General features: G+C 44.5%; 1 protein-coding gene across 1 annotated transcript in view; it reads left to right on the forward strand.

Moving 5' to 3' along the window:
- Positions 1-27,146, forward strand: part of Efl1 (elongation factor like GTPase 1) — a 138,538-nt gene that overhangs the window by 60,804 nt on the left and 50,588 nt on the right. The gene's annotated exons all lie outside the window — the stretch shown is intronic.

Below are 27,146 nucleotides of genomic sequence, written 5' to 3' on the forward strand. Positions count from 1 at the left end.
GCTCTAGAACAGCTACTGGATTTTGTAGGCTGTGATCTAAGAAATTTGCCAAAACATGTTGTCCTGTTCCTGCTGAGATGTATCCTTTTCTTTTTCTTTTTTTTTTTTTTAAAAAAAAATCTATTAATTTTTTTTTTTTTAAATTTAACATGGAATTGGTAGAATTCCTGGCCTCTCCCTAGTCCCTCTTCTGTTTCTACTTTGGAAAATACCACTGAAGTTTTGATCCAGCTGATGATTGATCCAGCTTTGTGAGTGACCACAGCCAATTTCATCAGAACTTTGGGAGAATGGGAACCCCACCTCTGCTTCTAAGCCCTCATCGGGATTACTGTGGGTTAGACCCCCTTTGTTTCTTAAATGGCTCTAGAACCTAGAGGAGCTCAGCCTGATGTCCGGGGAAGGGAAGACACTCTGTGGTGTGGACAGCATGGAGGGCCTTCATGATGGTGCCTCTGCCTAAGGCTCAGTGTGTTGTCTTCTCCAGTAGAAGTGATAGGAGCATGTCAGGCCATATATATATAATCTGTGTGTGTGTGTGTGTGTGTGTGTGTGTGTGTGTGTGTGTGTGTGTGTGTGTGTGTCTCCCTCTTATTTTCTAAAAATTGGGAAGTGCTGGTAGGAGGTGGGTAAAAGTAACTGAACATTATTTATCATTTACCTATTTAACAATATCCTAAAGGACACAGAACTTTGAGGTGGATTGAGTGGGAAAGGCCAGGTGCATTTCCTGTCTGCCTTAGGACTCCATTTAGCTGCTTAGATCTCACTCAGTCCATAGTCCTTGACTGTTGACTCTGGACCCTTGTGAGTAGAGCATCGTGGTGGCAGGAGCATGTGGTGTGAAGTTGTGGTAGCCGGGAAGCAGAGCAGAGTGCCTCATACCCTGGTGGATGGGAACAAGAGTGAAGCCATGACAGGAAGGATAAGATCTAACTCTATGGGCGGGCGCTGCCCTCGTGGCCCATCTCCAGCAGGCCCCTCCTTCCAGAATTCTCTTCCCAGGAGCCAGTGTCCCATAGGTCAGAACCCTCATGATCTGATTGTCTCTGGAAACACGGCCCGGGGTTTGCTTTACTAAACCTTCTAGGCGTTTCTCATCCAGTTAAGTAGATGAATCATCCCAGCCACCTAACAGGATTCATGCTTTTATTTGGGGGTAAAAGGGCTTTGCTGGTGGCCTGAGTGTAGTCTTGTTTCTCTGATTTTGTCATATGCCCCCGCTAACTGCACGGGAGGCCCAGGACTGAGTATAGGGATACTGGGGCTATGAGTATTTCTCAGAGGTCTGGTTTACACTGCCAGCCAAGCCACCTGCGCCCCTCATCTCTTGTTGCCTAGCGACTCCTGAGTCCCCTTTGTTAAAGTGTGTTTCTTCACATCAGCAAGCAAGATCGTCCCCCAGAAGGATTAGGAATTAGAGCCAGGCTAACCTCTTTGGTTTGCCCTCCAAATTGAGACAGACAGTAATTGTTTCCAAATCTAACTGAGCTCTCTACATAACTGGCAAGAACAAGGACTCCTAGATTCGGCCCATAGTTCCCACCAAGCCAGTTCCCACCAAGCCGTTACATTGGCTTCTAGTGGGTCCTGCAGCCTTGCTTGGGCCTAAGTATTTACAAATGATCTGAACTAACTGCCTTAGCTACTAATGTTACTGACAGTTCTCTTTCCTCTGGTAGAAACAGAACAGCTACACTTAATTGTTTTCCAAGATTGTTATCTAGGGATTCCTGTGGATTCATTTATTATAGTTATCATTTAGCTAAACGTGAAAGACAGAACATTAAATAGCAATATATGGAGTATATTTCATTCTAACTATAAAATACTAACAAAACTATAAAATACCTACAAAATTGAATTTGACATTCCTATTGTGTTGTAGCAAGCTGATATCCCAAGTCAAAATACAGTCAGTTTAAAATTCTTCATATTTATATCATGAAAGTTTTTGGTTTTATTTATTTATTTTTGGCCTTTCATGACAAGTATTTACTGTATAACCCCGACTGTCCTGCAGCACACTCTGTAGATCAGGCTGGCCTTGAGCTCACAGAGATCTGCCTGCTTCTGCCTTTTTTCCCCTGGATTGTCAATATCTCCATGGTTGGAAAAGAACAATACTATATCCAGGTCCCTTCTAAGCCTCTAACTTCTCAGGCCCATGGTTCTTAAAGATAAACCTTATTTCAGTAATTAGGCCATTTTCTCTCACAGTATTCATTAGAAGGAGCAGTAGCTGTTTCGACATGGTCACTTGGGCCTGATGACCCATTCAAATGACTCCATCAGAACACCATGAACTGATTTGCAGCTTCAGAACCGAGAACAACCTCCCAGGCAAATTCCATTTGTTCATTGATTTAAAACCATACAGCATATGTTAGCAGTCATAAGTTCATAAGCCAGGGTGTTTAATAAAAGCAGCTGTTGAGAGCTAGCAAGAGTAGGGAGGAGAAAGCCGAGAGCTTTCATCTTTAAGGTGGGGAGCAGAGAAGGCTAGCTGGTCGCTAAGGACAGTGAAGCGTTGCTAGGGTACATTGACTAAAACCAGGTGTATCCACATGGTTTTTCAGTGTTTACAGTTTGAAATGAAAAATTAGGCTAGCTGAATTGGGTAGAATAATCCACATGTTCCAATTTCCCATTGTTGCATTATAAACCTTAAAGCCTAATGGCTTAAAATAAAGGTGGCTTTTTTTTCCACACAGCTGCATTGGTGCGTTTGCTTGGTGTGGGTGGTGTGTGTATCCCATGGGTGTCTGCTGAGGGAGCTCAGAGTCTCGGGGCTAGAGTTGTAGGAAGAGCCTTTCAGTCCAAGTGCTGAAGGCTGATGCTACCTCTGGGCTGTGGCCTTGGTTGGTTTGTTCCACTTTGAACATGAATTACCCCCACAGGCTCATTCCTTAAGTGGTTTTCTCCTATAATAATACTCTTGTTGGTGGTAGTGCTCCTCCTCTTGGTGGAAGTGCTCCTCCTCTTGGTGGAAGTGCTCCTCCTCTTGGTGGTAGTGCTCCTCCTCTTGGTGGAAGTGCTCCTCCTCTTGGTGGTAGTGCTCCTCCTCTTGGTGGAAGTGCTCCTCCTCTTGGTGGTAGTGCTCTTCCTCTTGGTGGTAGTGCTCCTCCTCTTGGTGGTAGTGCTCCTCCTCTTGGTGGAAGTGCTCCTCCTCTTGGTGGAAGTGCTCCTCCTATTGGTAGAAGTGCTCCTTCTATTGGTGGAAGTGCTCCTCTTGGTGGTAGTGCTCCTCCTCTTGGTGGTAGTGCTCCTCTTGGTGGTGGTGCTCCTCCTCTTGGTGGTAGTGCTCCTCTTGGTAGTGCTACTTGGGGAATTTGTAGACACTCTAAGGGATGGGTCATGCTGGAGACTGGGTCACCAGGATGTGTCTTTAACGAGCCTTATCTTGACTGCCACCTTCCCCTTCCTCCAGACCATGAGGTAAGCAGCTCCCCCCTCTCTGCTCCCACTGTCATGTTCTGCTTTCCGCATGGGCCTAGAATCAATGGAGTCAACGATTGTGGAATGCGTTCTCTAGAACTGTGCTAAAGTGCATGCTTCCTTTCCTTCAATTATTTTTATGAGTATGTCCCAGCATCCAGCTTGGGAGCTCTGTCACCTTTGTGGCATGCCTTCCACAGCCTTCAGCTTCGTGCCACCACATCCTGTTTGTTAGAAGTGAATCACGACCCATATTCTAAGAAAGAACTATCTGTTTGTTTTCAGTGGGTTTTTACCCTCACTTTTAATGGGGGGGCCTGTCTAGGATCTGTGGACAATGCTTTAGAACCACCAGACTGCTGTGCACAGATCACTTCCTGTTTGCTTTTGCATTTTATAGACCTATCTATACACATCACAAATGGAGGTAGAGATGTTCGTGGTGATTGGGAAGGCCTGTGAGCTCTTTGTGACTTTGTTTACTTACAGAAAATGTCAGACCTGTTTAATAAGAAAATGGTGGCAAATGATGTGGCTGATGGCCATCTGCTTTTCATTAGAAACCATGTAGCAGTCAGTGAGTTCATTTGGTGCAGAGGAAAATTGTTTTGTTGGAAGAGGAAATGAAAACATTATATGGCATTCTTGGACAATCAGTATTAGGTAGTCGGACTCCATGGGGAAGTTCTTTTATGGGAACACTCGAAAATGCAGATTTCACATTTGAACTCAGCTGTAACTCACTTCAGATCTTATATGTGCTGATAAGTATGGAATAGATTTTGTAGTCTAGAAATAGTTGATTTTAAGTTTAAAGTCATTTAATGCTAACCTGATGTTTGTATAGTTGGTATAGATGGAACCAGAGACCTAACTATCAGGGACACAATAGTCTTTTGTTAAATTCCCCACTGAAAATATCTCTAAAAATAAATGTTTGCTACAGGCTTGTACTAAAATATTGAGGGGAAATTGAATTAGAATTCCAAAGCCTTGGCCTTTTCATAGACTCTTGTAGATCTCTTCCATATGGTTGAGCCTTTAAAAGTTCAGGGACATATTCTGAGAGGAAACATGATATTCCTCTTTTCACAACATAAGGAAAATGATAAATATTAATTAGCCTTTTTCTGAACAGATTTAGTTCTGCTGTGGTTGGTTGCTGGGCCAATAGGAAATCAGTATCAGTGATCAGTATGGGTTGAATGGAGTGGGGGGGGGGAGGGAGAATATGGAGAATATGTTCTGTTTATGTGAAGTAAAAAAACATTGGAAGGATTTTACCTGCGAGTTCAACTTGATTTATTTCAAAGGAAATCTCAGCACTATGTGGTTTTAGTCTTAAGTCTTGGGGATACTGTTATAATATTTCAAATTGACTTTTTGAAAATTTTTTACAATGTATATTATTATCAGCATTTTTGTTTGGAAAGAGTTATTTTAATCAACAAAAAATTAACAGCTTTAGTAGTCTCTTACATTTCATAGCTTAACCTGATTTTCATAATTTCTCATTTACAGATGATAATGATTTACAAGTTTCCTGTTATGTAATGGTTATATCTTATTTCTTCATACTTTCATGTTTCTGATAAAGGGTGGCAGATAACAGTGGGGGTGTGTGCTGCTCCTGGCTTCAGTGGTGATGTCCCTGGTGTTTTGGCCTCACTTGTGATTCAGCAGCACTCATGAGGCCAGGGATGGCTGAATGTCCCGATGAATCCTCACACTGTGACAGCAGAGGGTTGGAGGCCCTCCTGCTGTCACTAAGGTCATGGGCTATAGTTCATTTTCTGTGTGTTAAGTTGCCTCTTCAATCCTAGATAGAAGTCCCAGCCATTGATCACTGCACATTCTTTTAATAGATGTTAGTGTCTGATCCAGATTTTATCCCAAGTATCACGAAAGCACCAAATAGGAAACTTCCAGAACTACACTGTCTGGTTGGTGGCCACTAACTACAGCCGGGCATTTACCTTTAAGTCATTGGACAACAAATGACAATAAAACTCACAGCATCAGCTGTGCTGGCTGTACTCCAGGACTCCGTAGCCATGCTGTAGAAGTGAGGCTGGGGGCAGTGTGCGTGCAGTGTGCGCATTGTCGTCCTGCGGGTTTGAAGTTGCTCTCTTGCTGGTAAAGCCAGCTCTTCCTGGTGCATACAATGTCTGCCTTCATGAGTCTGGGGTGCTGCTCCTTCCTTAGTCCTGATTCGGCTTGTAATATCTGCTTGTAAGAATCTGAGTTCTTGATTATAAAAACTTCCTCTTAAATTTTAATGTCTTATATATGCCTCTTATATATGCTTAATATTAAAAAAATAATAACGTTCCTAACTGTAGATGTAGTTTAGTAATAGACTTGCTTACTATGTGCAAGGCCTTGGGGCTAAAGAAAGCCCAATGCCATGATACATTAAAAATAATTTAAAGTATAGCACAAGCTATACATGGGTAAATTTGAAAATTCAGGTAAGCTAAACAAAAGTCATCTCCTGCTGTCTATGGCGTAGGTGTGTGAAACAAATCAAAATTACAGCGCTTTTCCATCAGGTTCTGGGAAACAGTTCAAGTGTCAAAAGGCTTTTCTGGTTCTTAAAACTCATGATACTGATTTCCATGAAACCACCTGTCCCTGGCTGGTTATCAAGTTTGTGATGAAGTGATGCTGGCCGACTGTGGACCACCTGGCTGATTTTCCCTGGTCACTCTATCAGTGCTCATGCTGGTATAGATGATAAGATTGACTGTGGGGTCATAGAGACTTCTGTCCACATTGGCTGTGATGATGACATTAACAGGTAATGTCTGTGTGGGCTTATTGTGTGCTAGAAGCTGTACTAAATAGTTCTCTTGCTAGTGAGACAGGACTGTTTACATATAGGGGATTGTAGCTTGGAACACCAAGTAACCAACACCCTGATGTATAGTACAATGGTGAGCACTGTGAAAGCTCCTGGGTGTGGCTGCTCCTGTGGCTGCTTAACCTTTGTGTTTCTGTATCATTTAGGTTGTCTTCCTTTGCTTCAAATAGTCTTACTGATTAATCACTTTTGACATTGCATTTCCCATCTCCCTTTAGAGAATGAATCTTCACTGGGCATAGTGGTACATGCCTTCAGTCAGGGTTACAAAATGAGACTCTTATATGTCTGTCAGCTTTTTAAATTAATTTGCTCATTTTTGTTGAATCCTTTATTTTTTGTTTTATTTATTGTATTTGAAACTAAAGCATGTATGTTCTAAATTTTAATATGAATTTGGCTGAATGCCTTTAATTTTACATGTGACTTGCCTTCTTTTTCTTTTGAGATAAGGTTTTACTTTGTAGGTATGTACACCAGGCTGGCCTTCAACTCAGAGATCTGCCTGCCTCTGCCTCCCAAGGGCTGGGATTAAAGTGTTAACGTTAATGCAGTAGCCACCACGCCTTGTCTTATCAGTACATTGTTCTGTGTCCCCCGGTTCAGCACTCCCAACCAGTGGGCTGCAGCTGCCGGTGGCCCTGGGGCATGCTCAGCCCCTTCAGCCCTAGAAAGCACTAAGCCTGTTCTAGGAGGGGGACATGTCCTTCTCGGTCACCTCAGCTTTGCTTGTTGCTCTGTGTTTCCTAAGTGCTCATCATGTAGGCCAAGTTGTGCTTCTGGCTTCTCATACTCAGTGACTGAAGTACATGGCTGTGAACATGGACCGTCTGAAAAGTTGAGTGACTCTAAGAATTGCCCCCAGACCATAGTCGAGAACTTCGGTAGGAGCCCTGCTCCATCCCCAAAGTGTAGATATATTTCTTTTTTATTCTTTTTTTTTTTTTTGAGACTATCACTATGTGTAGTCCAGGCTGACCTGAAACTTGTGATCTCCCCACCTCAGCCTCTCTTTGTACACTACCACACCCAGCTTCCTCTGTTGCTCTTCTTAAATAAAGCCCAAAGAGCAGAGGAGCCTATCGTGGGGGAAGATGAGCAAATAGTAGTTGGAGTTGTTGGTTAAGGGAACAAAGCAGGCTGACGTGTCAAAAAGGTTGAGTTAATGGGAGGGGGACAAGCAAAGGGGGGATTGTAAAAGGGAAAGATGCAAGATAGAGTGAAAAATGTAAGTGATCAAGGAAGGGAGGGAGGGAGTACCATGGTAATGGAAGGGGAATTGCAGTGAGCCCTCCTCAGCAGATCGTTACACTGTATTTAGACTAAGATGGAACAACACTAGGCTCCCAGAAGAAGTGGAGATGTGAAACCCAGCAAGCATCACATACACCTGGAATATAAGGTTGGCCTGAGCATAGTGCCTGTCCACGGAATATAAGGTTGGCTTGAGCATAGTGCCGGTCCGCGGTGGGGAGGGACTACAATCAGGATGTTCCTAGACAACCAGAAGCTTTCCTGGGGTGAACCGGGAAGAAATGCTACTGACACCATCAAGGGTGGGGACATGCTCCCACGCCCCTGAGCAACTCCTGCAAACCAGCTGGCAGGCTTCTTGCTGTTTCTTGAACTGCAGCTATAATTTTGGTCCAAGTGTGTTTTGGATGTAGTAGTTAAAGAAGTAAGTAACTGTACTTAGAACATAAGTACAACGATTAGACTTCGAGTCTGTCCATTCCAAAGATTTGTTAGAAGCACACTTGTGAGGTTGATAATTAATAGTTGACATAATTGCTGTGCCAACACTGACCAGGCCAGGGAGGCCAGAGCCTGGCATTTAGCTAAATTAACAAGACACCAACAGGTCAAGTTTCAGATCTAAGGAAACAGGAGAGAGGGGACAGGAATGGACCAAGTAAAAGTCAAGGTCAGGAGACAGGTGGTGAGATGGTCAATCCTGGTTCTTAGTATTTATAGCTCATTTCAAAGTGGGGGGATACTTTGACATTTGTAAATATATTGACAAGATACCATTGATGGTTCATACCATATAGTCTTTAGGTAAAAACAGATTTTTCTTTCAGCAATTTCATATGCATAAATTGATGCATTCATTTGGAATTCAATTTGACATTGTCTTAAGGATTTTAATGATACATTTTATGGTAAGATATAAATGTGTTAAGTCATTTTTTTTTTTTTAATATTTCTTGAGGGAGAAGTATTTCTTTTAAGTCCCTGAGGTTAGCTTGTGGAAAGGAAACTTTAAGGACCACAGTAAGGAGGAGTTTTGAGTAGTGGCAGTTTTTATGAAAACTCCACAGCTTAGTCTTTCAGAAAAGAGGGACTTGATGTTGGATGAGAAAGCATGTTCCAATTATGACCTCAAATGTGAATATATGTGTGTGGCAGATAGATATGAAGTAACTCAGAAATGCATTTTAAAATCACAATAGAGTGTTCATCATCATTAGAAGGGCAGAAATATTAAAATCTGGCAATACCTTGTGTTGCGTTTGTAAAACTATTGAATGTTTTGAAGGATGCATGATACCCAGATGCTTAAAGGAATACATACAAGGATGTTAATAGTGCTGGTGTTTGTGAGAGAAGAGCAAATTAAATGCCCATAGATGCAAATTATATTGTTGTTATGAAATGGAATGTTATGCGTGAGTGAAATGAATGATATTATCAGTTTTGGGCAGTCTCACAAATACAGTGAATTGAAAACAAGCAGATTACAGAATTTCTATATAAAGGTTAAAAGCATGTAAATACTCTAGATTGCTTAGAAACAAATGTGTCTATAAAAAAATTGACAGCAAGCTCAAGGTAATTAATTCACTTGAGACATGGGCTGACAGGGTCAACAGATGCTGTTAATGTCCTGTATCTTTGGGCAGTGGGCTTATGTTATTTCTTTCATTTTTCTTTTTACCATTTATTTAGATACCATTTGTTTCTTATTTGAGATCAAGTACACACACACACACACACACACACACACACACACACACACACACACATGCATTCATGGGTAATAGTATTAATGTGTTTTTCTTCAGCTTGCTTATTCTGTCTTGTAAAATTTAATCCATAGAACTGAGTTGGGAAAAACACAGTGTACGGTTTAGAAATGGGATATTATGAGATAAAATTCTAGTTTAGCTGCTCTGGCTAGATTAGTTTAGTAACAAGTTTAGTAAACCTGGCAGGCACTTAACCTCCCTTCACTTCGTCAGCTATGGGATGAGGATCAAGGAAGGCTGCTATAAGATTCAGTGGCATGTACAGCTTCATTTTGTTTCAAAAATATCAAAAGGCAAAATGCTAATGAAGTCTCATGGCCATTACCATTTATTTTTATAGGAAACATTATTATTGGCAAGTAGGCCTCCAGAAGTCACACCTATGAAACAAAAATCACAAGTGAAATACTTAAGTATGAAGATTAAAAGGCTTTTACAATTCAGAAAAGGTGTCATTTAATCTGTCTGTTTAATAACTTCAAGTGGGCCATTGGCAAACATTCTCAGAACTAGTACTCTGTGCGGACTTCAGGTGGGCCATTGGCTGACATTTTCAGGACTAGTACTCTGTGTGGTGAGGTCGGTTAGGAAGATGTTCTCCAGCAGTGCTGAGGAAAGAAATCAGGTGTGTTGCCTTTCTTTCCCAGTGATTCACAGTTACAAAGACTGAACCTGTGGGAGCTTCTTCGAGAGAGCTTGAGATCACACTGAGAGCCCCCTTGAGAAACAGCATGGGAACCTTGTGGCTCCTGGAAGGAGCATTGGTGTCAGCCCACCCCAGGTTTGGGTTGGAGCTTAACTGTGGAAGCAGACCTTTGGGAGATGTCGGGTCTTGGAGACAGGGCTGTGGCTTGGCAGGTTGGAGGAGGCAGGAAGCCATGTGTACAAGCTTACACGTAGGTGAAGGAGGAAGTAGACAGTAGTAATCCTGTTGTCCTAGAGCAGTGGTTCTCAACCTTCCTGACGCTGAGACCCCTTTACAGTTCTCATGTTGTGGTGACCCCCAACCATAAAATTATTTTCGTTGTTACTTCATAACTGTAACTTTGCTACTGTTAAGAATCATGTAAAATCTGAGTTTTCCGATGATTTTAGGGGACTCCTGTGAAAGGGTCGTTCAACCCCCAAAGGGGTCACAACCCACAGGTTGAGAACTACTATACTGTTGTCTCCTGTGAACAGCCACATACCTGGTCAACAAACAGTCGTCTAAGTGGGTACAGGTTTAGAATGAAGTTTTGAATTCTTTTTGTAATGTCGTCAAATACATGTACTTCTAAAATGACATTCTGAAGAGATATCTTCTTCATAAGTACAAAGACCACCAAATCTTAGGATGATTTCTTCAAAGACAATGTATTGATTAATGTTTGTAAGCTGACAGGAGCACAGGAAGTCATCATCTGTACCTCCAGGATTATATTCAGAGCAGTAGGCGGAGAAAGCATGCAGTTCTTCCTTAGAACAAAACACACTGTGTTCTTTTAAAGCAAGTCCCCCTTTCCTGGTTTTGCGTAGAGGGACAGATAGATCCGTCAGTTCATCCGTGACTAGGCAAGGCGAGCACCAAGGTTACCTACCACTCGCAGCACGTCGCCTGTGCTGATTTAGCAGGAGGGCTAACTGCAGACTCCTTAGGGACCGGGCCTCGTAAGTCTCAGTGCCTAATTGCCCTTGTGTGTCCCGTGGATGTTACTGGGTGGATGAGTTAGTTAATTGATACGGTCACCGAGCTTAGGCAGAGGAAGCACGAGCAGCCAGAAGCTGCCTAGTGCCCACCACGTGCTTTTCGAAGTTCACAGTGTGATTAGGCACATAAAGAACATGGAAAGGATGAAGGACTAGCTCCTCATTAGAAAAATACTAGAGCTGGGCTGAGAGGATGCTTGTTGTGCCAGTTTTGAGGACCAGAGTCAGATCCCCAGAAGCCACATAAAAGCCAGGTAGGCATGGCAGTTTCTCTGTAGTGCATCATTTGGGAGGCAGAGATGGGATCCCCAAAGCAAGCTGGCTAGCTACACTAGATTGCTTCAGTAAACAAAGTAGAGTACATTATATGGTGTTCTTGGACAACCAGTCCAAAAACACATACATGTATGTGCACCTGCACACATGGGAACACATACATCACACCACACACACACATGAAAATAAATACTAGAAGGTGATGGGTAAGAGCAAAGTTGTTTCTTAATCTGAACATTGCTTGTTGAAGAGGATTTAGGTAGTTAGGTAGCTTTGTTTTACTTTTTGTAATTTTTTTCCCTTTTATTAAGATAGGTATTGGATAGCCAAAGCTGACTTCGGACTTACTGCGTAGCTGAGGGTAGCTTTGAACTCATTTTCCTGCCTCTACCATTCAAGTGCTGAGATTGCAGACAGCCACCATCATGGCTGGGCAGTTGTGGTTTAATAAGATTATCTAATCCCCAGAGCCATGGTGAGATTATTGGGGATTCTCCAGTTAGACACTGAAACTAATGCTTCTTCCTCCCCTGGTGTCTGGGCTGAACGAGGCACGGCTGTTGAGCAGGGACATTCTGAACCTCTTAACAGGAGGGCGTGGTCTCGGGCTGAGTGAGCCTGCAGTTGTCCTGGAAACTCTTTGGGGCTCCTGTGCGTCCCCTCCGCAGAGTGTTCCTGGCTTCAGAGCTCAGGTGTCAGTCTGGAGTGCTGGTTGACCCCTGGTGATTATTCATTCTCTAGCCCCAGAGGGCCGTTAGGTCCCTGTGTGTTCTTTACGGCCCCAGCTCTCTACCATGCATGTGGGAGTTGTGCTCTTTTTGTATTGCTCTTCTGACATGTTGTGCTGTGTAACTCACATACTTGTGTCCCCTTTTCCAGAGTGTGGACAAGGTAACCCATAATCTTACTTAGATTGATGGTTTTCCAGATGCACAGTACTTCTGAGCCGTCTCACTGCGCCTTCCCTGATGTTTACTACCACTTGGTTATTAGTGAAGTTTCAGAATTGCTTATGCTGACCCTTGACTCGTCATCCAGCACTGCGGCAGGAGAAAATGGGGCCGGGGAGTGGGGGCGTGGGCAGGAAGAGATTCCATTGTACTGTGCTGCTGCGAGGCTTTATTTTCTATTCTGTATTTCTGTATTTTCTATTTTGCCAGTCTCTTTGTTTGATTTTGCTGATTTTTGTTGTCTCAGTTTAGGTTTCTGTTGCTGTGAAAAAGACACCGTGACCAAATCCAACTTAAGGTGGAAAGGGCTTACATATCCTGATCAGTCCATCACTGAGGGAAGCCAAGGCAGAAACTCAAACAGGGCAGGAACCTGAACCTGGAGGCAGGTGCTGATGCAGAGGCTGTGGAGGGGTGCTGCTTATTGGCTTGTTCTCCATGGCTTGCTCGGACTGCTTTCTTACAACACCAGGGACCACCAGCCCAGGGACGGCATTGCCCACAGTGAACTGAGCCCTCCCACATCCATCATTGATCAAGGAAATGCCCCACAGACATGCCTAAAGCTTGTTTGATGAAAGCACTTTCTCAGTGGAGGTTCCTTTTCCCAGATAACTCTAGCTTCTGTCAGGTCGACCAAAAGCTAGCCAGGACCTCATTAATTCATTTTTCTTTAAGATCTACTTTATATTTTTATGTGTATGTATGTGTGTGCCGTTGGTGTTTGGGTGCCCTCAAAAGCCAGAAAGGGTGTTGGATCCGCTGGAGCTAGAAGTACGGGTAGTTTTGAGTTGCCTGGATGGGTGCTGGGAGCCGAGCTCTGGAAGAGCAAAAAGTGCTGTAAACCATCTAGACATCTCTGTATTGCCCGTAAGTTGACTTTGGAGTCTGGTTGAATCCCAGCTGGTTGTTAGTTGGGGGCTACTCTCTTGCATTTATTCTTGCACATGTGCTTGAAATCCTTTTTGTTTGTCTAGTTCATTAATGTCTATGTTAAGGCATTTTATTTTGTTTGCAGAACACAGTCATGAGCATGCTCTTCTCTGCAGCTCAGCATGTAAGACTCTGTGGAGGTCAATTCTCTAGAAGTGATTTCTGCATGTGTTAACAGCAGTATAATGCCTAGACTTTTATATATGCGTAAGCACATTCATGTGTAGATGTGCATGGATCGTAGATAATAATTTCATGGGTGAAAATGGAATTTGACATGGAACTGAATAGAGGTGTGCAGCTTAAGGCCTGCCTGTGTCATTCTGGGTTTTCTTTTTTGAGCTAAGACCCCATGGTGCTGGCCTGGCTGGCCTGCAGCTCACTAAACAGAGCAGACTGGCCCCAGAGCTGTGGCAGTCCCCTCCTGCCTGGATGCCACTACACCTGGACACGTTTGTATCTAGTCCCCTAGCTCCAGGGGAGTATTTCAGGCAGGGGACATGCCCTCGTGCTAGATTCTCTCCTGTTTTCATATACACCCCTCTCCCTTCTTTTTGTGGCTTCTAGACCAACTGTCTCAACTTGAGCCACCAGGCAGAGCCTGTGATTTCTGCCCTGGTCTGTCTCACTGCAGAATCTTTGTGAAGCCCGGGGCCTCTTATTTTCAACTTCTGGAGAGACCAGCTGCTGTCTTAGTGGCATGAATTAATTCTCAAGCACCTGGGCGGCCTTTAGTGTAGTTCCATTTTTCAGAGTCTGGCATTTGTATGAGACCTTTCCCTGTGTTGACACAGCCTTCCCCTAATCTGTACCTTTCTGTAGACTTGGAGTTTGGTGGGGAGAGACTTGGAGGAAGGTAGAAAGGATGTAAGCCATCTTTTGTGGGGAGTGGGTAATAGATGCACATGTGTGGGTCTGTGTGCCAGTGCACGTATGCAGAGGCCAGAGGACATGCGTCCTGCTCTTTCATCCTCTGCCTTCACATCTTTGACACTGAGTCACTGAGCTGACGTTGACCTGGTGGCCGCAAGCCCCAGCAGTCCACCTGTCTACCCCCCACAGTGCTGGGTTACAGGGACATGTGCCACCACAAACAGCCTTTCTGGGGATTCGAACTCAGACCCATGTTTGTACATACCTGCTGAGCCAGCTCCAGTCTTAAATCATTCTTGGCATTTAGTCACTAAAAAAAAAAAAAAAGACAACTTCTTTCCCACATTAAATTCTGTCTGTTCTGAAAAGACGAGCTTTGTGGCTTAGTTTCCTAACCTAATCATTTGCTTATATACATTGATTTTATGCTCGCTGTACTGTCTGGTAGATTTTTCACTCTGTGTCTTAGTCTTCCAAATCATTTGCAGGCCATTCCTACTTGTGATCCCGCCTCGGCGGCCGGTGGGGTAACTAGCTGCTGGCCGCAGACACAGCACTGCTGATCCCAGCCGCGGCCCTTTGGCAAGCTTGCCTTGACGGGGTGTCTAGATTCAGGACATCCACACACAGGAGGATTGAGTCGGGTGATCTTTTAGAGCTCGCCATCTCTCTTAGTTTGGGAGCCTCCAGGAAGCTCCCCTTTGCCCGTGTCCTGGGCCGTCCTCTCATTGTTCGGTTGTTCTGCTGCCTTCAGTGCCTTCTTTGCCCCCTGCTCTAAGTATGGAATGTCTCAGGTCACTTCCACACAGCCAGAGACAGAAACGGACAGGAATCGCTCCATCTGCAGTTTTAAGAAGGCAGTCCTTATCCTGATTAGGTATATAAAGAGACTCTGCCTCCACAGAGGTCCCAAACAGCTGTCCCAGACTTGGGCAACTCAGAATTCCTGATGCTTCTCTGAAAGCCCCAGCAAATGTCTCATTGCAGTGGCCCTGATTGGACCAAGGTCCGTGCTCCTGGACCTCTCTCTGGACAATACAGGCACTAGTGGTGGCCACCGAAGCGCAGCTACATCAAGATGAACACAAGGGGGCAGCCTTCTCCAGATTTTCATCAAAGCAGAAAAAGGAACAAAGAACTTGGTTGGCAGGATCCTGTGCTGTGCAGGTACCCACCAGGAAGATGAGTGGTCCTTGTTCCCAAGTGTGCTGAGCTGTTGTGAAGGGCAAGAAGTGCTGATAGAGATGCCAGGCTGCGGTTCTGTGAGCACACTCCAGAATTCCTCTGTCGTGTCTATGAACATTTTCCTCATGTAACCCACAGCAGTATATGGAAGGCAGACATTTTATTACTGGAGGCCTAGATGACAGATGAAAAAATAAATAAAATTAAATTGTAAAAAGAGAAAAGAAATGACTGTGTCCTTGTAGAAAAGCTGAGATTAGTGTAGCTTGCTGTCTGAACCTGAAGGATTTCAAAGCAGCCACTTCAGTCTGTTGTGGCCATCCCTCTGCCCCATTCTTGAAGGAGTGGTTTCAGTGGTCTCTTTTCTTCCCCTTTGTCTTCCTCTTCATCTTGGAAAATGAATTAAGACTCCTTCAGTTGTTTCTGGTTGGAAAAAGCTTTATAAAAATGCATGCTGCCTAGCGGGCAGAATGTAAAATATTGCTACTGCCTGGTCTCCTGTGCAGTTGGAAGCACACTGTCTGTCACTGGCTTTCTTTATCCTTCCATGTGACTGTTTGTGGCCATGCAGTGGCCCAGTACGTAGCTGCACTCATGACCACCTTGCAGAGGGTTTGGCTCTGTTGGTTCAAGTGCAGAGCCCACGTCCCGCTGTTCTCCTCCAGTGCTGTATCTGAATCCTCTTTGTTGTTGGACTCTGGAATGGCTGGAAGAAATCAGATGTGCTTTGAAAAGCAAAGGTGAATCACCATCCCCTAGGGCTAGGCTGGAGGGGAAGCAGGAACAGTTTCTCTAAGGTCTCCACAGAAGCAGCAATTAGTAGGCCTGTTGCATGATAGCTGTCTTTCTTCAAAGCCATAAGCCTTCAATTTCTCAAAAACAACTACTAACTTCTCACTTTCTGGTGATTAGTCTCTTATTTATAGATCTTCTGTTAACAGATACTGGAATTGTACTTCAAAGCTGTCTTAAACCATACCTGACCATCACTGTCTAGTAATTAATTTATGCTGGATATGCAGTGCGCCACATTTATTTCCTTAAGTTTCACAGTAAACTTTAGTGATTCATTTATTGTCATTCGTGGAAGAAAAAATGAGACAGGAAGTTTTGCTTTCCCAGCAAATTGCACTCTTTTGTCCATCCTTTATTAGCTACCTGCAGGAATATAGTGCTGACCTTCGTGTGGGCAGCTGTGCTCGATGTGTGCTTACATGTGTGCTCACAGGTGTGTCTTACACACACACACACACACACACACACACACACACACACACACACACACACACAATCTGACTAGGCACAAGGTACTCCCAACACTGTTCTCAGCCTGAAACATCTTTGTTTGCAGGTAATACAACTTGAACCTCCTCAGATCTTTCAAAAGTACTCTTTAGAGAAATTGTGTTTCCTGGTTTTGAGTTTGGTATTTTAAAGTCATATATGTGTATAATTTTTGATATATCTCCAGGTTTGTTTTTGGATGACAGACTGGAAATGCAGCCCTTACACTAAACAGGACTATACTTGGCATGAAGTATGTTAACGTCATTCCATGATATGTAAGTGTCCTTTAGTGCCGTGGCGCACAGGCAGGAGGATTGCCATGAATCTGGGGTCAGTCTGATCTGTTTAATGAGCTGCAGGCCAGCCAGGCCAGCACCATGGGATCTTACCTCAAAAAAGAAAAAAAAAAAAAGCAACCCAAAAGGTAGTTGTTTGTAGCAAACTCAGAAATAATGTGAAGCTCCAGGTGTAGAATTCTAAATTATGTAAAAATTGTTCTAAGACCCACAGAATCATTACCAAATTAAAAATTTGGCGTGTATCAGCTCCAAATAGCTCTTATCTTCATGTGTATGTAGACATTTTGTGTATCTTAGTTTCCATATTCTCTACTGTGCCTGCTGGTTTTTAGATTCTGGAATCGGGGTGTGGACCTGTGCAAAGGAAGCTAAGCATTTAGACCCATTCACTCCTTGCTTTTTTTACATAGCCAAAGGCCTCATGATGGTGTCTTGCTTAGAATACCTGGGTCATGTCTGTTGTCCTGGAGAAGTTATTAATAGTGTCCTTTTACTCTTAAAAATTCTGCTTTGGCTGATGAATTCTCTGTGATCACACTTGTTAGGACTGATATATTTTGGATTTAATGTAAAAAAAAAAAAAACCTTTTAAAACATATTTGCTTATTGTGTGCTCCACAGTGCATCTGTGGAGATCAGAGGACAGCTTACTAGAGTCAGATCTGTCTTTCCACTGTGGGGGGCCTAGGGACAGGTCATCAGGCTTAGCAGCACATACCCTTTGATGCCTCAAGCACATTTTGGCCGTGCTAATTGTCTTAACTCTTACAAGGCATTTCCTGTTTTTATTTCTATTCATTGCTACCTTTTACATATTTCAAATTATCCTTTAGATATAAGTCAATATTAAAATGTTATCCATCGGGCAGTGGTGGCGCACGCCTTTAATCCCAGCACTCAGGAGGCAGAGCCAGGCAGATCTCTGTGAGTTCAAGGCCAGGCTGGGCTACAGAGTGAGTTCCAGGACAGGCTCCAAAGCTACACAGAGAAAACCCTGTCTCGGAATATGTATATATATATGTTATCCATCATATTTCAACTTAAGATGTAGATTCCATAAATTTTTAGAGACTGACACTTAATTCTTTTTTGTCTCTAAGCAAAAAATTACTGATGAAAAACTTGTAGGATGGGTCTTAGGAAGTATTCTGGCTTTCTAATATTGGAATTTGGTCTCCTCCATGAACAGTATAGAAACCTCCCAGGGAAGGGACCTGGATTGAGCTTGGGCTGAGGATATTCAGTCTTTCCACGACTATCGACTGAGCCTCCATTTGGAAAAGAATCCATTCAGCATGTCTGCTTGTCCAGGGACACCACTTGGGCTGGTAGGACCCTCGGCTGAAGATACCCCTGAGGCCATACAGCTGCTAAGTGCCAAGGCAGAGGTAGCCTGGAGGCACCCCGGTGTGGCTGCCATGGCCACCAGCAGTGTCCCAGGACTAGAAGGAGACCTGGAATTGTGTGGGACAGAACATTTAGACAGTAATTTGAGAGTTAGACAAAGACTTCTGGAAGTTGAAGACTTCGTGAGCACGTTGAGCTGACGGAGTGGAGTTTCTCCAGAAGTTTGTTCTCTTTCTTGGCAGTAGTATAATTATAGACAGCCAGGCGTATCCCGTAACCATCAGTCAGGTATGAGCCCAAGGGCGGAAGAATGACCTGCCTGTTGTAGAATTTGAGTCACAGAATCTCGTCTGTGCTCTGATAGGCCATTTGCAGCCCCCGATAAAATGAATCTTTTTACTTGGCCAAATTTAACCCCAGCCAAGTGCCTCCAGGTTAGGGGAAGTAAGGACACGCTAACTGTTGCTACGTGTGATAAAGTTTCAGGCCCTCGATGCTAAACACCTTTGATAATGAAAAATGCCATTTTGTTCTGCTCTTCAAAGTAGATTGCAGTTGAGGGGTATAAGGCATACTTTAGCAAACTAGATCCAGATATTCCTTACATTTTAAACCACTAGGGCACTGGTCCCTGCCTGTCATCTGGTGGCATCCCATAAGTGTGGGTTTTTTTAGGATACAGTAATTTGGGGTCAAGTGTGATCCAACTATAGCACAATCCCCAGGTGTCTTTTCTTGTTTCCTACCAAAATATGTAATTTGAGGGTTATGTTTTTAAATTATTATCAATTCTTCATTGACAAGTTTAGCTAATACACTTTTGTTTTTATTTCCCTGGTGAATTTCAAAAATAGTACATGCCTGCCACGGAGATCGCAACAGTGGAGATACTAAAATAGGACTGGGGTGTGTCTCCCCGGGTCAAGTGCTCGCCAGGGAAACTTGAGGACTTGAGTTCAGACTAAGAACCCATGTCAGGCTGGATGCAATGTGTGCATCTGCAGTACCCCAGAGAGCTGCCTGTGGGATGAGAGCTACAGGCAGGGGGATGTCTGGAAGCTTGCAGGCAGCCTAGCCTAGCACACATACACACTGGCCAACATGAGACCCTCTCAAACAAGATGGAAAGTGAGGATAGAATCTAGAGTTCGTTCTCTGACCACACACACACACACACACACACACACACACACACACACACACTATGACATGCATGTGCCCACACTCCCAACACACCAAGATTTTTTTAATCAGAACCATTAAGTATAATGAAGTCTCATCATCTCTGCAGCCATTTTGCTGGCATGACGTGAGCAGCAAGCCAATGCATGCACCCCCTTTTCCTTTGTTTTATGAAAGTGGCATTGGATGCATTGTCCGTTTGGTTCAGCGCAATAGATAGGTATTGAGCTCTTGCTCACACAATGTCAAGAGGCACGAAACACTTAGTGTATAATCTCTACCCTTGGGCAATGTATCACAGTCTGTTCTGACACATATTCAAATTCATTACTGTAGTTAATCCCCTTATCAGTATGCCAGGGCTTTCTGGTTCATGATGTTGCAAAGCCCAAATAAGGTACTGTTTGTTCAAGCCCTTAGTAAGCACAGGGCGCTGAGATCGGATCACAGTGGTTACTACCAGCTGATATCTGTGAACCTAATTTGTGTAGAAAGAAAGGTTTGCCTACGTTTGAATTATTTCAGTGAGTTTCATAGATCTTTCAAACACTTGGCTTCTCTTACTGTATGTGTTTCTTTTAGATGTAACATAACCTAAAACTCTTTGCCTGAGCAGCCTCAGTTTTTCAAGGTTTTGATGGATTGGAGATGTAGCTCAGTGACATTACACACTGGGCTTAGGAGGAGAAGAACACCAGTGCTCATTAGTTGATTTTTTTTTTTTAAAGCAATACTTCTCTTCCATATTCTTGCCTGTATCTGATCAATGAGAATAAACTATAAATTGCATTCAGTTAACACATTAACATTTCTTTTGCTTTATGTGCCCTTTTGCTACTGTGACTATTTTATCAATTGATTAGTTACAGGCAAGAGATTTTAAGTCAGCCACAAATATAAAGCTCCTCTTTGTTAGAAAGACCACACACAACTCTCAGAAAGTTGTACTCAAATTTGATCACATAATTTCCAACTGGCCTCTAAGAGAGTGAGTTCTGTGGCCTTGCGTGAACAACAGTGGCATGTGACCAAACCTCGGTTTGTTTCCATGTGGACGGAGAGTGGCTTGATTAAAGTCGGCTGGCCCCAAATGATCCCTGTCCCACGCTGAACTGGATCTGGATTAAAGTCTGCCTGCTTTCTGTCTACTTCCAAACGTTAGGGAGCTGTTGGAATGAGTGAGCTTGGGAGAGTTCATGTCCAAATCCATTTTCAACACCCCCACCTTATGTTTTCATAGGGCTGTATGCTTTTCAAAATGCTTTTATCTATAGTATTTGATCTGTCCAGTCTGTTTTTAGCTTCTATATTTCAAAGGCCAGTAATGGTTAGGTTGGAAGTGATACCTATTAGGATAGTGACTTTGAAATCATTTCCAGGTGTTTTCAACAGACTGCATCTGAACGTGAAACTTCAAACTTTGTTTCCTATAAAGAAAAGCTGCTGCTTGAATCATCCTAGACATGAGCAGCCCTTGAGAGCTTGGGGTTTGTTGTTGTTCACCCTCTTCTATTTTTAGGGAATGGCTTTAACTTACTGCAGGATGGCCGATGTGTAGTATGTGTAGGAAAACCTGAGTACATAGCTGAGGAAGAAGGAGGAGCAAAGAAAACCTCCTTGAGTGGCCGAGGAGACACAGTCTGCTCCCCACTTTGGAGTACAGACTGTGATGGAAAAGCAAGGGACTCGGAGAATAGAATAATACTCAAGTTGTATGCATCCGGAAACTGATACTGAGCTTTTACACTGACCACTTGGACTTTAGGTCTAGCTTAGGTTTTGTTGCTATAGATTAAACCCAGAGCTTTATACATGGTAAACGCAAGCTCTGCCACTGAGCTACACCCGGGCCTTATCCAGTGCTAAATATTTCATGGACATAGGAAATATAATAAATACATCTCTGTACATGCATAAAATATATTGTCCATGTAGTATGTATGTAGATGTATAGTAACTCGTGCATACATATAAGATATGCCTATTGTTGCTTATGTTACTGAAGACATGGGGGAAACATTATTTAGACCAGAGTTAATTAAAACTCTGTTCTGAGCCTGCTTGCCAAGCCTTTCTTGTTTATACCATACAGATGACCACAAGATCATCTGATAAATGGCCAAGAATCTATAGGAAATCTGTAGTCTTCTCTCCTTTTTTTGGTAGAAAATAAAAACTTGAACAGTCACATAGTACTGAACACAAACTCCTCACCACTCAGAACAGGCACTGATACTTGAAAAAGACAACCAACTTCACCTCTCTGGCAAAGAGGCCCATGTGAGCCAGACCTGTGGGAAATGAGAGAAAGCTTGGAAAGAGATTAGTCAGTCAGTTTAGGAGGGCATTACGTCAGTTAAAATCGGAGCGCATAGTCAGGAAAGCGGGCCCATGAAGAAGAGACCAGTGACGAGGCTGTGACCACCGCTCAAGCTCACCCAGCTCTGCCAGCAGCCTGCGCAGCATGGCTGCAGTAAGACATTTGCCCCTTCGCCCTGAGAACAGCAACAATTGCTGCCCACAAAAGGCTTCAAGGAGCACGATTGTTCCTCTTAGAGCTCAAGGATTTTAAACAGTAGGCAGCAAGAACTGAACCTTCAGGCTGAGGTTTTAGAAAAGGGAGACTCAATCCAGTTTCCGAGCTGCTGGCTAGCTGAGATTACAGGCAGAGGCCACCTTGAGGCATTTCTCTCACGAAAGATGTGATCCCATGGGGTTATAATGGAGCTGACAAATTTCTCCAGCCTGTGGATATGGTAGCCATCCCAAACCAGTTATACACGACTCTCACATGCCTGTGCGGATGCTGGTGTGAAGCCCAGCATGCTCCAAATGCATACAGATGAAGGAAGCACACTCCGTTCTGTGTATTACCTAGTGCTTGAAGATGAGTCACTCGGCCGCCGCCACCGGCTTACCTGAGTACCATACTTTGATTTGTCATTTCAGCATGTGCGCCTACTTAGTTAGAAGTTAACTGTGTTGTGACCGCGGGGACTTGCTGTGTCTTCAGGCTTGCCTCCGCTCGGTCCTAGCAAGAGGTCAGGGCTCTAGGTCTGTGTAAGTTCCCCCCATGTTGTTTAGACAGTGACAGAAGCCCCGTAACGTGTTACATGTCTCAGAACGTACGCAGGCGTTACTAGGGAAAGACAGTGGTCGCACAGTGTCGGGAGGCATCCGGGGGCCACCACAGTTGGCAGCAAAGCCTGCGTCAGCCATGCGAGAGGAGGCGAGGACTCTGGAGGTTGTAGATCCGAAGTGGACATGGAAATAGCAGAACCAGGCCACAGACTGTATCCTCTCCACAGCTGGAGCCACCAGCTGCGCTCTGGGAAATCTGATTGGCCCTGCAGGGTAAGAAAGGGGGGCTGTCAGTTCTCAGGAGCCAGTTGTTAACTTTCACAAAATTTGCCAGCCAGTTGTTAAACTTGGCTATTTTTAAAGACTAAATTATGCACATTTATTTAATGTTTTCCCCCCTGAAACACAGTCTGTCTCAGGCCCAGGCTGGTCTAAACTTACAGCAGTCAGTCTAACTTCTTTGGCCTTCGGAGTGCTGCCGTTACTGCAAAATTATATGAAACTCATTAAGTTCTATTAGAAACAAAGGCATTAAGTGGATCAGACATAGGTGGCTGCTTCTGACCGTAGCAAAACTCCCTGACACCAGAGCACCCGGGGTCTGGAAACAATTTGCTGGGCGAGAGGGGTTTCGGCCCTGGCCCGGCAGCATCTGTTCCGCCCACTGCTTGCAGTGAAGGCGCGTGCCTGTCCCTGCACATGAGTAGACTGCGGTGGTGGCCTTTCCTGGAGAGGTGCTGTGTTGTTTCAGTGACCTTTCTCCCTGTTGCCCTTTGACCTCTGCCCCCCCCCTTTAAGGTCTTAGTTAAAAGTGGGAAGAAGACTGCCTAGAGGAATTTAAAAATGGGCAAAAGTAGGAATTGCGCATATCAAAGCTTCCAGATACAGATGTGATGGAGAACCATGGCGCCTGTACCCTGCTATGGTGGAAGACAGAGCTGTCAGCTGTCTGTTTCCCTAGGAAATGCATATAGCTACCTCCTAGAAAGGAAAAGTAGCAAAGGCCAGAGCTGCAGCCACAGTAAACACTACAGTCCTACTGAGGGTGATTGCCTTTCTTTAAGACTGCGTCTCACCACGGAGCCCAGGCTGTCCTGGAACTCACTACGTAGACCAAGCTACCCTCGAACTCAGAGATCTGCCTGCCTCTGCCTCCCAAGTGCTGGGTTAAAGGTGTGCAGCACCATACCCAGCGTGGCCTATATTCTTTGGTGTTCTCATTTATATGGTGAAGCTATCCAGCTTTTGTTAAGTCCTTTAAATTATTTTTTTTAATTTTTTGACTCATCTCTTTTGTATTTTGTAGCTTTTGCCAGAGAGGTGGAAAAAATGAATGGAAAGGGCTGGAGCTAGAACTGTGTGTCGGATCCTTGTCTAGAGTTTCTGGATATGGTCCACAGCATGAGAAAAGAGAGCAGGAGGAGGCATGGGAGAGAGAGAGAGAGGAGGTTATAGAGAGAGAGTGAAGTCAACTCTCCTTTCATTCTTTTAAAGATTTACAAGCTTGGTAATGTCTTGTAGCCTTTCTCTTTTTCTTTCCTTCTGTTTTTGCCGTGTTTCTCTTAAGAAAACTGTAGCTGTCGTGTTGAACAGCCGCACAGGTAATGTTACTGCTCACCCTGCCTGCATGTTTATCTTCACTTATGGAGTCCAGGTCCATATTTTAGTTTTTGAAAATGGGTTCTAACCACAGAATCGAGTAGTGGGGTTCACCCTGTGGCTTTGCTGTGCACTCTGTCTTCTGGGGGTTAAGTACCCGCTGCGAGTTCATGTGCAGCAAGTTCATCTTGGCAGAAAAGGCCCAGCATAGTGGACATAACAGGCAGATTTCATTTGCTTCTGTTACCACAGTGGGGGGAGGGGGAGAAAGTCTCCTTACTCATCAGGTAAGCAGTAAACTTCTCGTTCATCCCACTCTCTGAGCTCTCTTCTCTGAGCGTTGGGATAAGAAACTGACTGGTTCCTCCGTTTACCGCAAGACGTGCTTTTGCTGTAGATGGTGGCTTCATGCCGCCCAGCCTGCAGCCCACTTGTCAGCAGTGGAGGGGTCCTCGGCTTCCGGGGTTCTGAATGCAGGATGTAATTCCCCGGATGGCCTGAGGCTGGCATGCTAGAGAAGCAGTTGAATCTGCTAGACTTCTGCAGATCGCTCTGTACTGGCTGGGCCACTCTGCTTGTCCATTGGAAATGTGGGTTTTGTCCGTTCCTCTGGTTTGTCCCTTCAGGAAGGTAGAGCTGGACCCTGATTGACAGTGAAATGTACTTTAAGGGAAGTAGGAAGAACTGAGGCTCTCTGGAGAAGACTGATGATAAGGATTAACCCTCAGCTCTACCAGGAAACTAAGTTTAAGGCTCATCCCTCCTGCCCGGCCTTTGCTTTCCCATGGACAGAGATGCTCCTGAAGCTGGTCAGTTAGCACTACTAAGTCCCTGAGGGTGAGCACGTGCCACCGTCCAGTTTGGTTGACATACACTGTGCTTCTGTGGCTCCCTGTGGGTACCCTAGTGCTGGTGGCTGATCCTCTGTGTCTTACTACACAAATTAGTCTGAGATAAGACACTTAGAACTTGTATGATCTTCAAAGGTGATGACATACTTCAGTGGAAAAGAATTCTGAACCACTGATTATAATTTAGTGTAGTCAGAGCAGGTCACTTTCTTCCACGCTGTTTCAGCATGCTGTCCATCTTTTCCCACCTCTGAAGTCGGAATACCAAAGATGTAAATGGCTGTCATGGGGACAGAGACATGACTAACCCTGTCCGAGAGCCCCCCACTATTGTGTGCTGCTCGGGTGTTCTGCTCTAGGGCTTGCCAGATAACCTGGCGGGGTTCTACTGGGCAGACTTCCTAGCACTGTGTACTTTTTAGGGAATCCTCTGTTTGGTTTTGTTACAGTGTTGGCTGCAATAACTCCCCACGAAATGTAACAGCTGCCAGCTGACCCTCTTCACAAACAGAGAACACAAGGACCTATTGTAAACCCAGAAATGATCCTCAGAAGACATTCAGCTCTGCGAAGCCACGGGACACATTCTCTGCACATCCAGAGCCTTTGTTATCATTACCTTTCTTCAAGCTCCATCCATCAGATTCGGGGAGGGTGTCATCAGACCTGTTGTCAGCTGGCCTCTGCTCCAGTCTGTGGAGCAGGGACAAAGAGCTGGTGACTTAGTAATGAAAGCGACCCAAAGTGGTGTCATGACACTGCCTGCTAAGAAGACGAGTATTTCCCCAAAATAAGACTAACTCTCCAAAAAAGCAAGTGAAAGCTGCCTGCCTGCTTAAAAAAAAGTAACAGATTACTGCCAAGTTTATTTCTATCCTGTGTGCATGAGTAGCAACCTTTCCTCCTCCCACAGTTGAGAGTCCTACTTTCTGCTTTTGACTGTATATCCCAGGGCCCCTGTCATTAATGCTGGGGCCAGGGCCTTGGCTGGTTTTGCGGTCTCCCTTCGCACACAGTCTTGGGAAGAAGTGGCCGTGGCTCCCAGGGCCTTTCACCAGCAGCCCTCTTGTTTTCTTCCTTCCGGGTACCTGCTAACCGTGCAGGCTCCAGACTCATCAGGCTGGCTGCGGTTTCTGCCTGCATTTGTCGGCCTGCTGTTGCCTTCGCTGGCCAGCTGTTCCAGGGATTAATCCTGACTTCATACCACATCTGACTCTGTGTCCGTCATACCTATAAAATATCATTTATAAACAGCTTGCCACCCCCTGCTGCCAAAGTTGTCCTTTCTAATGGGGTAACACTTCAGGTTCAGGTGACCACTGTGGGAACCTCACTTTGCTTCAAGAAAGAAAACCTAAGGCTGACTTAGCAGCTGCCGCAGACTGAGCTCACAGCGAACCTGCTGCCAAGCACAAACTGAAGACCCATTTCCAGCAACTAGCTCCTTAGAGATGTACCTCTGGGGCAGCTGATCTTCTTTTTAACCTGAACATATTTTGTTCGATTTCTTCATGAGACAGAGAGGGAGTTGGATTTGGGTTGGGGTATAAAAACCGAATTGTTGGGGAAATAGCTTTTGAGTGTTTAAAAGCTAGCTAAAACTAGAGGTGGTGGTGGTGTCGGGAGGAGTGGGATTGGAGGATGCAGATGGAGCGGGAAGAACCATTCTTCAGTGGAGAGAAGGCACATGAATTCCAATGGTTGTGGAGAGAAGCAATATTATGACTGCCTTGTTCCTCGAGAACAGCCCTCATACCAGAAGACACTGAGGCCAGAGCAGAGGGACCAACCCTGGCAGTGAGGCAATCTCCAGAACCATCCGGGACTGTGCAGTGAGGGCAGCCTGTGCCCACCCTCCCCTCAGACTCCTTCTCTGTAAGATGACTTACTCTGAGGACCTGTGAGTTTATAATATATGGTTATGTGTTTAACTTGGGGACAATGCTGTTGTTTTCGGAGCTTTAAAGAGATGCTTTAACTAAAACAAAGAGTGAGAGGGGATTTGTGTTTTCCTGCTATGATACTGGATGTGGAACCCTGGCTGCTTCCATGGCTCCCTGGAGGCTTTTCCCACTTTCTGAGGATACTCAGTAATATTGCCACAGCCTTCTTCTGCTATCTGAGCAAATCCCATAGGCCATTTTCTTAATGTGTGCTAGTAATGTGAGGAGGGAGGTCCCAAGGGTGATTTCAGCATGTGTTGCATTATCTTCTGGAGTTCAGAGGAGTAGCAGGTACAGAGAACTGGTAGAAGGACCTGGGAA

The sequence above is a fragment of the Peromyscus maniculatus genome, chromosome 1, assembly GCF_049852395.1.
Source record: "Peromyscus maniculatus bairdii isolate BWxNUB_F1_BW_parent chromosome 1, HU_Pman_BW_mat_3.1, whole genome shotgun sequence".
Lineage (NCBI taxonomy): Eukaryota > Metazoa > Chordata > Mammalia > Rodentia > Cricetidae > Peromyscus > Peromyscus maniculatus.